At 56.7% G+C, this 11,636-nt stretch overlaps 1 protein-coding gene across 6 annotated transcripts in view; it reads left to right on the forward strand.

Annotated features, from left to right (window-relative positions):
* The window catches only part of SMIM41 (small integral membrane protein 41), a 43,984-nt gene extending 32,602 nt beyond the window's left edge, over positions 1-11,382 (forward strand). For 5 of the 6 annotated variants that reach the window (XR_009521320.1, XR_009521317.1, XR_009521319.1 and 2 more), the window contains exons 2-3: positions 10,919-11,053; positions 11,145-11,382. The gene's annotated coding sequence lies outside the window, so the exon portion shown is untranslated. Of the gene's footprint in view, positions 1-6,715; positions 6,780-10,918; positions 11,054-11,144 lie in introns of those variants that run through there. The other variant, XR_009521321.1, reaches the window with a different exon arrangement.
* The last annotated feature ends 254 nt before the right edge of the window (positions 11,383-11,636 follow it).

The raw sequence follows: 11,636 nt of genomic DNA on the forward strand, positions 1-11,636 counted from the left end.
GTGTGGCCTTGGCTAAGCGAGCTCTCCTTTCCAAGTCTGTTTCCTCCTCTGCACACTGAGGGAGGTGGGCTAGGGGTCGTGAATTCCCCCAAGGATCTTAAGCCCCATGGAGCGTCCCTTCACTTATAGACTCTTAACAGCCAAGGCCACACCGCACAGCCCTGGCTCCCTTCTCCAAGCCCAGGAGACTTTGCTGGGCTCCCTTGGCAAGGGCCGCCCTCTCTGTTCAAGGGAGCTGGGGTCGCAGGGCAGTTCTCCTGGTCAGTTCTCCAGGTGGGGCGGTCTGGCTCAGCCTGCCTGATTCCCAGCGAGGAGACGGCCTGAGGAAGCAGGTGCCCCCTCCTTAGACCCGTCTCCCTGTCTGTAAAGCTCGCATCTCCAGCTCCCGACCAGCACCTCCCTTGAGAAGCAGCCCTTCCCTGGAAGCCCCCAGCCTACCCCCTGGCCATGCTCTCCCCAGCCCTTGAGTGCACTGTGTTTTGTATCTTTCTGTGCTGGTCATCCTGTGTGCGCCAGATGCACCATCTTGGAATTTCACCCTGGAGATGAAAGGTGGGAGCGCCGACTCCATGCTCCCAGGGCAGTTTTCCAGCATTATCTCATTTGACCCTAGCAACAGCCCCTCTGCCAGGACACTTTGGCAAGTGAGTTCAACAGAGAGGTTACACAGCTTGGTCGGGGCAGAGTCTGGAGGCAGCCCCTGCTCTGGCCCTGGCCCCCTTGTGGGCGAGGTGAAGGAAGGGAGTGTGTCTTCCTGTTGGTCCTAGAACAGTCGGAGCTGGGAGTATCCTTGGATATTATCTAGTTCAGCCCCTCACTGTGCAGCTTGCGGAACTGAGGCCCAGAGCCGGGACTAGAGCCCGGGACTGCTGACCCCCAGCCCTGCCCCACTTCCTGGGCACAGGCTGTGCGCTCTCCCCACTCCCTCCCCATATGGCTGGGCCTGGGCCTGGGGGTGCATTGGGTTTTGTGCTGGCGAATGCATCTTGGTGGCCCAGCTGGGAGAGGACAGGGTGAGGGCCAGGTCCCAAGCCTGTGCTGGGAGCGGTCGGGTCTGTGCTCCTGCATCAGAACAGAGGGTGGAGGGAGAGAGAGAGAGAGGCCTGGGGCAGGGCTTCTCCATCAGTGATTGCACAGAGGTTTTCCAGGAAGCTGACGAAGTAACTTCTGCGTGTGAAGAAAACAAGGCCAGACATGTGGGAATGGCTGAACCTTGCTGTCCTATTCCCAGCCTCCCCTGCGTGGAGCGGCCCTGAGAGGTCTTCCCCCAGCCCTCTACCGTGGTGTAGAAAGGACCCTCCTGAAGCCCCTTGGTGACACCCCTTCTTGAAAACCCTGGGGATCAGGGAACCCCTCAGTCTCTTGCCAGTTTGGAATTCAGACAGTTCTAGCAGGAAGTTCTGCCTGGTGCCTGGCTCTGGTCTCTTCTGCTGTGTGTTTAACCCCCTCTTTTCTTGTCCTGTCCGCTGGAGGATGTGACTGTTCGGTGCTTAGGCCACAGTAAGTTGGAGGTCAGGACTGCAGATGCTCTCTCCTGTCCTCCACCTGTGGGGTTTGGGGAAACCCGAGGCTCCGTTCTGAATCCCCACAGGGAGGCCCTTCTCCTTGCCCCTCCCCAGCCAGCTGGCCTTGCCCTCGCCTTTCACACCTTGTGTGTGCTCCCCTCTCCTGGAAGAGAACCTGCTGCCTCAGGTTCTGTCCTTGCCTCTGCATCTGAGCTGGTTGCCAGCATCTTCTCTGCGTCCCACAGCAGCCTGTCTTTCCAATGCCTTGGGCAGTGCCTGTCACCAGTCGGTGCTCAATAAGTGTTACGAGCTTGTTAAGGGCAGCTCTTCAAGTACATGCTGAAAACCATGGTCAGCTGACTTTTCCTGATTTTACAGATGGGAAACTCCAGGGTAGACCCTGTAGGTCCAACCCATGGGGACCTTTGGCTCATAGAGCTCTAATGGGGGATTCTGAACACATGTGAACTTGGACTAGCTTTCTCTTCTGGCCTGTGTGCTGGTGCCAGGCCCTGAAGAGGGTTAGGGGGCAGAGGAGACTGCCAGGCCTGTTCACAGATCATCACCCTCTCCTGTCATGGACTCCTCTGGGCCTGGACCAAGATCTATCAGGAAGTTCTAGAAGCCAGGAAGGCCAGGGCGTGGGAGGCAGAGGGCACGGTTCCTCCCAGGTCCTGGACTCAAAGGGGGGCTGAGAGCAGGGTCACAATCTGTGAACAGCTGTTCATGCATTTAGTGAGCACTTACTGTATACAAAACCCCACATTTGTATGGGGTCTGACGTGGCCTTAGAAATGACCTCTTCCTGCAGCTCAGAAACCTGAGGCGTAGAGAGGGTCCTGTGCCGCCCTGGGTCGCACAGCGGTGCATAGTGGCTGGGACTAGAGTCTCTGTTCCTTCCCCAGCACCTGCTGCCCACAGAGCTGCCTGAGGATGGGGCACAGTGGCGGCGGAGGGGGCTTCAGCAGAGGGAAGGACAGGCAGTGCTCAATGTTCTGAAGCACAGCTGCCAGTGCGGGGCAGTGGTGGGCGGCGGGGGGTGGGGGGGGCGGATAGGAAAGCCACATGAGCCCAGACCTGGGAACATGGAGTTCCTGACAGTCACAAAATGTGTGTGTGTGTGTGTGTGTGTGTGTGTGTGTGTGTGTGTGTGTGTGTGTGGCAGGGGCGGTGCAGCATTTGTTCTGGGCAGGCTTGTTAAATGTATGATGTTTATAAAGCAGGAAGAAGTGTTCGCCCATAGTAATTGCTACATAAGCATTTTGCTGTTGGTATTTGAGGGGTCTTAGAGCAGGCAGGCAAAGACTGGGTGGACATTCCCGGCTGGGTTGTAGGCAGGAGGAGGGGTGGGCATCAAGGGTAGCATGACAGGTGTGCTTGGAGGCTGTGTGAGCAGCTCGGAGTCAGGAAGAGGGGGCTCCAGCTCTGCCCACTTTCTGGGCAAGGGGAGTCCAGAAACTGGAGGCCACTTCTGCAGCCTGGCTGCAGGGTGTGCAGAGGGTTTCGCAGGTGTGGCCTAGGGGGTGTTGCCGGGCTAGCTGAGAGGCTTGGCAGGTCAAAGACGGTAGAAGGCAAGGCCTCTCTACCAGGCTCTAGCTTTCTCCTCTGCAGGACCCCCAGCAGGAAGTGTTTGATGAGTGACTGATCGGGGTAGTGGGACCCGAGAGGCGGTGCCTTCTCCCTGACCTGCATCCACCTGCGGCGGCCGCCAGGGGGCGGGGCCCGACCGGCTTTGGGAAGCTTCTCCTCCCCTGCCCCGGGCGGGGCGCCCCTGAAGGCGGCGGGGCTCAGATGTGGCGTCGCCGCCCGCGTCGCGTCCCGTCCGGTCCGGGCGGCCCCGAGCCGCCTCCCTGCCCAGACACGCTGACCCGCGGGCGGGCGGACACCAGTTGTTGGCGCCACGAGAACAGAGGTTTCGGAGCCCCTCCCCGGTATCTGGCGCCACACCGGGTCCTGTCCCCGTCGGGCGCCGTGGGGGTGGGCGTGGAACGGTGCGGGAGACACAGATCCCGAGTTCCTGAGTTTCTGGGCCCAGGGGACCCCCCCCCCCCGCCCGCAGCGGCATGACACACCTGCTCTGATGGTGGGTGGCTAGGGCCCTGGGCCCCCCCTCTCCGGTGGCCTCCCCCTGTCCTGCTGGAGGCAGCCAGAGCTGTGCTGGAGTCCCGGCTCTGGCCTCAGTTTGCTCATCTGTAAACGAAAGCGATGACCCGACCTCCCAGTACTGTCGTGAGCGCTGACCATAGGAGAGGCTCATGGACAGTGGCCCGGGACAGTGCTAAAGAACGTCCCTGCCCACCTCCCCAGTCAGACTGGCAACACTCCCCAGGGAGGGGCCTCGTGGTCGCCTGCACCCCATCCCATCCCAGAGGGGCCGGCTCTGGCAGTGTGGGGTGGCGGAAGCAGGGAGAGCACAGATCCCAATGCCAGTTGACAGATGGGTAAACTGAGGCTCAACTTCCCCCCATGAGTTAGTGACAGAAACAGGACCAGGCCCAGAGCCCCTAATTCCCAGTCCAGCGCTCTTTTTCCGTTTTCTTATCTCCACATTTTTTGGGGTTTACAACTGCAGGGCCGCAGTGGTGGAGAGGGTATGGGTCTCAGAACATGTTCAGGATTCCCCTTTCCACACCCAGGCCTGTTTGTGGTCACACCAGTGACCGCTTCATTCTGGCATGCTCTAGGCCCCTGGAGTTCCAGAAGGGAGCCTGTCTGGGCACTGATACTCCTGTCAGCCCTAAGGCTGGGCCCTGCGAAGACGCCTCCTGAAGCCTGCTCCTCGCAATAGAAGATCAGCTGACTTGGGGGTGTGCATCCCCTCTTTCTCTTTCTACCCGACCAGTTAGGCAGTCCCAGGACACAGAGCAAAGCTCCGAGTGGGAGATTTGCTAGAGCCCCGGCTGTCTCTAAAGAGGGTGGCAAGGCGTCAGGAGGCCCAGCTCCACGGCGGGCCTAGGGCAAGGCCCCTCCTCTCTCTGGGCCTCAGTCTCTCCATCTGTGAAATAAGGTGGTTGGCTACACTTCTGCGGCTGGGTGTCACCCCTGGGATGCCTGTGCTACTGTCATACAACCCTACACCTGAGGTGTGAGGTGCCCTGACCTGTTTTGAAGGGACCTGGAAGGGGAAGGGCCTGGGTGGGTGGCACCCGCTACCTTTGGGCCAGTTTACCAAAGAAAGGGGCTCTTACTGTCTGCAGCATGGCAGCATGTACGCCACTGTCACTGTATGGAGTGTGGCAGTGGTTCCTGCCAGGTTCTCCCTGCCCACCTGGGGGTGAAGACAGGCAAGGGGAAGAGTCCCAGTCATCCCTTTGGGGCCTGATAGTTTGGGGGCTTGGCGATGGAAAGGCACACTTTCAAGGGGTGACCTGCTGTGTGGTCTGCAGAGCCGGCCTATGAGCCCAGCTTGTTCTCTGCTCTGGACCCAGGTGACGGAGCTCCTCTCCCTACCAGCCCCGGGCACTAGGGTGGCCATGGGAGTGGCCTGGGGGGCAGGGTTTTGTGAGGGGACTTAGAGTCCTTGGGAAAGGAGCTCACAGGGATACTGGCCAGCTTCCTTTTCCCAGGAGGCCAAGGGGGGGCATGTGTGTGTGTGGGGGGCAGGGCCTGCCACCTCTCACCCCACCAGGGGTATAGTCTCAGCAGCCTTGGGCTTGTGAGGAGATGGAGAGGGGGTGTCAGGCAAGCTGGAGAGCCCCAAGGGGGACCCCAGGCTCCCTCTGTGTCAGGGAGGAACCCTGCAGCACCCCTAACTCACTGTGGGCAGGGCAAAGCCTATGGTGGGTTGGAGGGTGACTGGCTCCCTAAATCCTCCATTTTGTACCCCAACTGTCTGTGGCCAAGAGGAAGAGGGAAGGCAGCAGGAATGCAGGAATGAATCCTGGGCAGGCCCTGTCCCAACAGGCTGGGGTGGGAGGGCCAGGCTCCCGTGTGGGCCCACGCCCTCCTCAGCACAGCTCGTCGCTAGGCAGCCCGCACAAACAGCAGGAACACAGAGCAGCCCCGCGTGTGTGCACACGTATGTGCCTGTGCTGGGGGCCTCCTTGCCTCAATCCCTAGATGGGAACCCTTCTGGTTACCCTGTAGTCACCGTCACACGCAGGCCCGAGGATGGGGGTCTGTCTGCTGCCACTGCTGAGCGCTTACTACGTGTCGGGCCTGATGCATTCATTAGCTCCTTTAACCCTTACAACCCGATAGACAGGCATCCTTATTACCCACTTTATGGACAGAGATACTGAGGCTTTGAAAAGCTGCACACACAAAAGATCACAGAGCAAGAGAGCGGGAAGCCAAGCCAGAGTGCAAACTGAGGCCTTTCTGTCTCCAGAGTCTGGTTCTCCTCCAGGCACGTGTAGACGTGTGTGCACATGAGTATCGACTGAGGGCTGTGTGTGTACCCAAGTGTGCAGTTGTGGGCTTCGATGGCAGACCTGTATCAGTCTGTGTTTATCTAAGGACGCCTGCTTGTAGGTGTGGATACCTGGGCCCAGGCATGGAGGTGTGCGTGCAACGCTCGTGTGTGAGCATGTGACTCACATAAGTACCCACGTGCACATGCTGTGTACATGCGTTCACGTGTGCACACCGCTGTGAGCCTGTGCGTATGTCGTCCTCTCCAAAGGCTGACCTTGCCCTGCTGCTCACCCACCTCCTGTCCCCTTCTCAAGCTCCTGACTCAGTGCCAAGATGGGCTGTGCGACGGCCTTGTTGATGGCGCTGGGACTTCTGAGAATTTGGAAGGAAAGCCGTTTTGGGGGGGGATAGGATTGGCAAGGGGTTGGACAAGAGGAAGACGCAGGGGATAAGAGCGATTAAGCCTGGGGGTGGGGGTCAGCCTGGGTTTTCTTCAGTCCCAGGCAGGGGCAGAGGACCCTCTGCGGTCTGGAGCCGGGAGCCTCGGTCCTGCCCCACCCCCTGGTGTTCTCTATCCACCTCTCTCAAGGCCCAGACCCCCAATACCCCGGAAAATGCTCCCGGGAGCCTGCAGGAGAGTCCCAGGGCCGGGAGGATGCATCTGTGAGGTCTGTGCCCTGTCCCCTTACTGTGTGTGGCAGGCAATCCCCCCTCAATCCAAGATGGGACTCCCCTGTGGTTCCTGGGTGTCGGGGAACTTCCCATTGCACCGCCCCTTTGCACCGACACCCTCGGGCTCCTGCTGGCCGTGGACGTGCAGGCGGAGCAGCGGTCGGCTGGGGGCGCTCGGGGCCCGCGGATGGAGATGCGAGACAGGTCCGCCGGGATGGGAACTGGCCGGGCGGGGGTGAAACACAGGTACAGTCCCACCAGCAGGGCGGGTGGAGGTGGGATCCGGAGGACCGACCTTGCGCCAGGAGGGCCAGATTCCCAGTGGGACAGAAATACACCCTCTCCACGGAGGGTCAGACTCCCACCCCCCCCACCCATAGACTCACAGACCCTCAGAGGGACAGGCAAAGGGACGCCCCCTCCCCCTCTGGAGCCTTCTGGGCTGGTGTTCGAAGGCCCTGGGCGAGCCAGAGGGAGCTGGGCGTGACCCACTGGCCTGACAGGGTGTGCTGGGCCTCTGTGGCAGTGAGAAGGGGGCGAGGGCCCTGCAGTCAGGCAGATTTGCCGACTGATTCCCGTTCGGCCTCCGGGTGACCCTGGGCAAGGCACTCAAGCTCTCCTGAAAAGGGGGCGATGTCGGCTGGGTGCCCAGCACCGTCCTTGACACACACCTTGGCCGTGGAGCCTATTACAAGTTTCCGGAGGTTCCCTCACGGTACGTCTGCACATTTCTTCCCCAGATCTTTAATGAGCACCCGCTGAATGCCAGGCCCTTTTGTGAGACCCTCTGGGTGCAGTGATGAGCACGTCACACAAGGTGGCACCTGCCTCCAGGAGCTTAGGTTCTAATGGGGGCAGGTGTCCTACGGCTTGTCCTTTGATTCTCCAAAATGGAAATTACGGGGTAAAGGAAAGGCTGGCAGAGAAGGCTCTTTCTCTCTCTTATTTCTTGTCAAATACTGGGCTGGGAAAATTCCAGATTTAACTGTTCTGCTCTGGTCCTCTGCCTCTTAACACAGGAGTCAGGATCTGACTCTCCATCCCGAACACTCCGTCTCACTCAGTTGAAGCTGGAGTCCAGTAATGCCCACGAGGCCGGGCACAGCCTGGCCCCCAGCTTGACCAGTCTCCTCCCATTCTCCGCCTTGTCCCTCCACTGCTGCTGCTACACTGGCCTCCTTGCAGGTCCTCAAATGTGCCAGGCAGGGTCCTGCCTCAGGGCCTTTGCCCTTGCTGTTTCCTCTGCTAGAATGCTCTTCCCCAAGCGTCCATGTGGCTCTCTGCTTCACCCCTGTCTGGGCTTTGATGAAATGTCTCCTTCTCAGTGAGGCTTTCCCTGACCTCCTATGACTCCCCCCACCCCCAATATTCCCTATGCACACTGCGACCTAAGTTTTCTCCATACCATTTATTATTGCCATCTGGCCAACTGTATCTTTTATAACATGTTTCTTTCTCATCTGTCTCTCCCCATGAGAATGTAAACTCCATGTGAGCAGGAGTTTGGGCACATTTGTTCGTGCTCCCCAGAGCCTGCAACATGCCTGGTGAACTGTAGGCGTCAATAAATATTTGTCAAGTGAATGCTGAGTGCTGGCTCTGAGTGGCACGCATCCCTTGGTGATGGGGGCTGATGACAGGGGGGTCCCTGACTTTTAGGCCTCAGCTGGGCCGCAGCTGCCGTAAACCTGTCAAGGGCTGGAGGCCTGGGGGCGGGGAGGAGGAGATGGCAGGAGTGTTCTGGTTCTTTCTTGCTCTCTTTGGGACAGAAGTTGAGTGGCTACGGTAATATCCGCCAAACTCTTGTGCCTTAGTTGGGAGAGGGAGAGGCAGGTTTCTCCCTTTGAAAAAAATGATTATCGTACAAAAATATACCAATCAAAGTGGGGGAGGTGTTGCTTCTCTCTCTCTCATTCCTCCCCACTTCCTCCCTTTCTTTTTCCCTTTCTTTCTTTCTCTCTCTCTCTCTCCCTTTCTTTTTTTTCTTTCTTTCTTTCTCTCTTTCCTTTTTCCTCAACTACCCGCCCCATCTCCAACAACCACCAATCTGTTCTCTGTTTCTGGAAGTCTGATTTTCTTGGATTCCTCGTGTAAGTGAGATCATACAGTATTTGCCTTTCTGTCTGACTTCTTTCACTTAGCATAATATCCTCAAGGTCCATCCATGTCGTCGCAAATGGCAAGATTTCCTTCTTTTTATGGCTAAGTAGTGTATATACCACAACTTTATCCACGCAGCCATAGTTGGATACTTAGGTTATTTCCATATCTTGGCTGCAATAAAGATGGGACTGCAGATATCTCTTCACGATAGTGATTTTGTTTCCTTCAGATAAATACCCAGAAGTGGATCATAGGGTAGTTCTATTTTTAACTTTTGGAGGAACTTCCATACTGTTTTCCACCAATTTACACCAATTGTGGCTGCACCAATTTACATTCCCACCAGCAGTGCACAAGTTTCCCTTTTCTCCACACCCTCGCCAACACTTGTTACCTCTTGTCTTTCTGATGACAGCCATTCAGACAGGTGTGAGATGATATCGCATTGTGGTTTTGATTTGCATTTCCGTGATGATGAGTGACGTTGAGCATCTTTTCATGTGCCTGTTGGCCGTCTATATGTCTTCTTTGGAAAAATGTCTACTCAGTTCCAATGCTCCCTTTTAAATTGGATGATGATGATGATGATGATTGTTATTTGCTAGTTTTAAAACGTTTTATTGGGGTATAGTTGATTTACAATGTTGTGTTAGTTTCAGGTGTACAGCAAAGTGAATCTGTTATACATATACATATATCCACGCTTTTTCTTTTCCCTTATAGGCCAGTACAGAGTAGAGTTCCCTGTGCTATACAGTAGGTCATTATTAGTTATTATTGCTATTTGCTATTGAGTTATATGTGTTCTTTACATAGTTTGGATATTAACCCCTTAACAAGGATATGATTTGCAAATATTTTCTCCCATTCCGTAGGTTGCCTTTTCATTTCGTTGACGGTTTCCTTTGCCGTGCAGAAACTTTTCAGTTTGATGTCGTCTCACTTGTTTATTCTTGGGAGATGTTTGTGTTTCTGAACAGAGGGTTCCAGCGGGGGTTCGCAGGGGTTACACATTCTCCACCAGGACGCACGTGCAGTACACCTTCTGGAAGCCCACATGGGCCTTGGCCATCTCGTCAGAATAATCACCCGGTCTTTAAGTCCCAACTGTTCCCAGTAGAAGGAAAATGTTTTACCCATCCATTCCCTGCCCCACGTGCAAGAACCAGCCCCCTGGGGACTCCTGGGTTTGGGTAAGGCCGCCTTTTCAGCCCTAGGGATGATGTCGCCTCAGTGTTTACTGATTTCTAGAATACCTCTGCTTTCCTCCTTTGTTCTTTACACCTTCAATACCCACACTTTCAGTTCCTTGCGTTGAATCCTCTCTGTTTGAAATGCCTAGCCTGGTTTCTCTTTTCCTGACCAGATCCCAGCTGATACATTAAAGAAGGGAAAATCGACAGACAAAGCAGGTTGCGCTAAATGCTCTGAAGAACACAGCACAGGGTAACCATGAAATAGAAAATAACAAGCAGTGTGCAGGTAGTGGGGGTGAGGGCTCTTTCACATGGGCAGGCCTCTCTGAGGAGGTGATGTTTGGGTTGACAAATGAGAAGGCGCCACACCTGGGGGCTGAGTACTCCAGGTGGGATCAGGGTCTCTGAGGCCTGTGGGCTGCGGCAGCCTCTCTGTGGAAGGTGCTGAGCCTGCTCCTGCGGGCGGGCGATGATCGGGGGCGTGGTGGTGGGGAGAGGAGATGGCTTAGTCTGTGGCCCCAGATTGAGGGCTCAGCCCCGGGAGCCTCTGAGCATTGAGGCCTGAGATTTGCGCTAAATGTGCGGGGATCTGGGTTATGGATTCAGCGCTGGGAACCGCATACCCCCTCCCTGCTTCCCGCCTCACCCTCCCCAGGGGAGCGGAAGCCTCTGCAGGCTCAGGTTCCTAAGACGTGCTGGTCTCGCCGCGGCCGGCAGAGGGCAGTGGTTGCCGAGGTGCGCGCAAGTCGGGCGGGCGCTGACCTTTCCCTAGCGGAATGTGGCCGGTCAGCTTCTGCCGGGAGCGGGACGGTTGGGCCCCTCCCCTTCCCTTCCCTCGTCTAATCCTCAGCCGCCCTCCAACACATCTCTGAGCCCCTGGCCTCTCCTTGCGGGTTTGGGGGGAGGGAGATGCGAGGGAGGCTGGGCAGATCTTGCCTAACCACTCCTGGCCAAGTTCCAACTCCATTGGGATAAGGGGAAAGGCTCCCACAGTTAGCATATTTGCTATATTGTTATTTTTAAGCGTTTAGCATGTACCAGGCACAGCGCTAAGTTCTTTTATCATGCATCATCTCTTCACACCAGATCTACGAGACAGGTACTCTGTCTCCCAGAGCTTGCCCAAGACCACACAGCCTGAACCAGGATTTGCTCTGCTGGCCGCTTCTCAATTCCTCTGACTGCGGCCTCCAAGGAGGGCGTGTTGCCCAGGGAACTGAGGTGAGTGTGCAGCGGGTGAGCAGAAGGGGACCATCAAGGTGCTGACCCTGAGGGATCTGTAGCAGTACTCATCTACTCCTTTATTTTGCAGATGAAGAAACAACTCCAGCGTTGCCCGAGGTCCCACGGGGATCAGTCACGTGGTCGGCCACAACAGAGGATTCCCCATGACAGGGGACCACGAGTTGGATCCTGGCCAGAAGCCAGAAGCCCCTTGAGGGCAAGGACCCCATTTTACCCCATTCCTCCCTGCTGTACCTAGCACAGGGCACAGCATATAGCGGGTGCTCGAAAAGTCCTTCACGAGTAAATCTTGCATCCCTCGGTAGCTGCAGTCGCCTGCCGTTCTCGCCGTCATTCATTTATTCAGCATTTAGTAAGCGCTGACTGTGTGCTTGGCACCCTACTGGGCGCTGGGACGCACAGTTGAATAAGGCACAGTGCCTGCCCCTGTTGGCTTATCTCCTGGTGGGGGTTTCAGGGGTTACCCCACGTTATGACCCGTGCCCCCATAGTTTTCCTCATTCCTCTGCTCAGCCTGGTACTGGCAGCCTGCTCCACTCCCGCCCCCAGGCCATTCCCA

This window comes from Delphinus delphis, chromosome 11, assembly GCF_949987515.2.
Source record: "Delphinus delphis chromosome 11, mDelDel1.2, whole genome shotgun sequence".
In the NCBI taxonomy this organism is placed as follows: domain Eukaryota; kingdom Metazoa; phylum Chordata; class Mammalia; order Artiodactyla; family Delphinidae; genus Delphinus; species Delphinus delphis.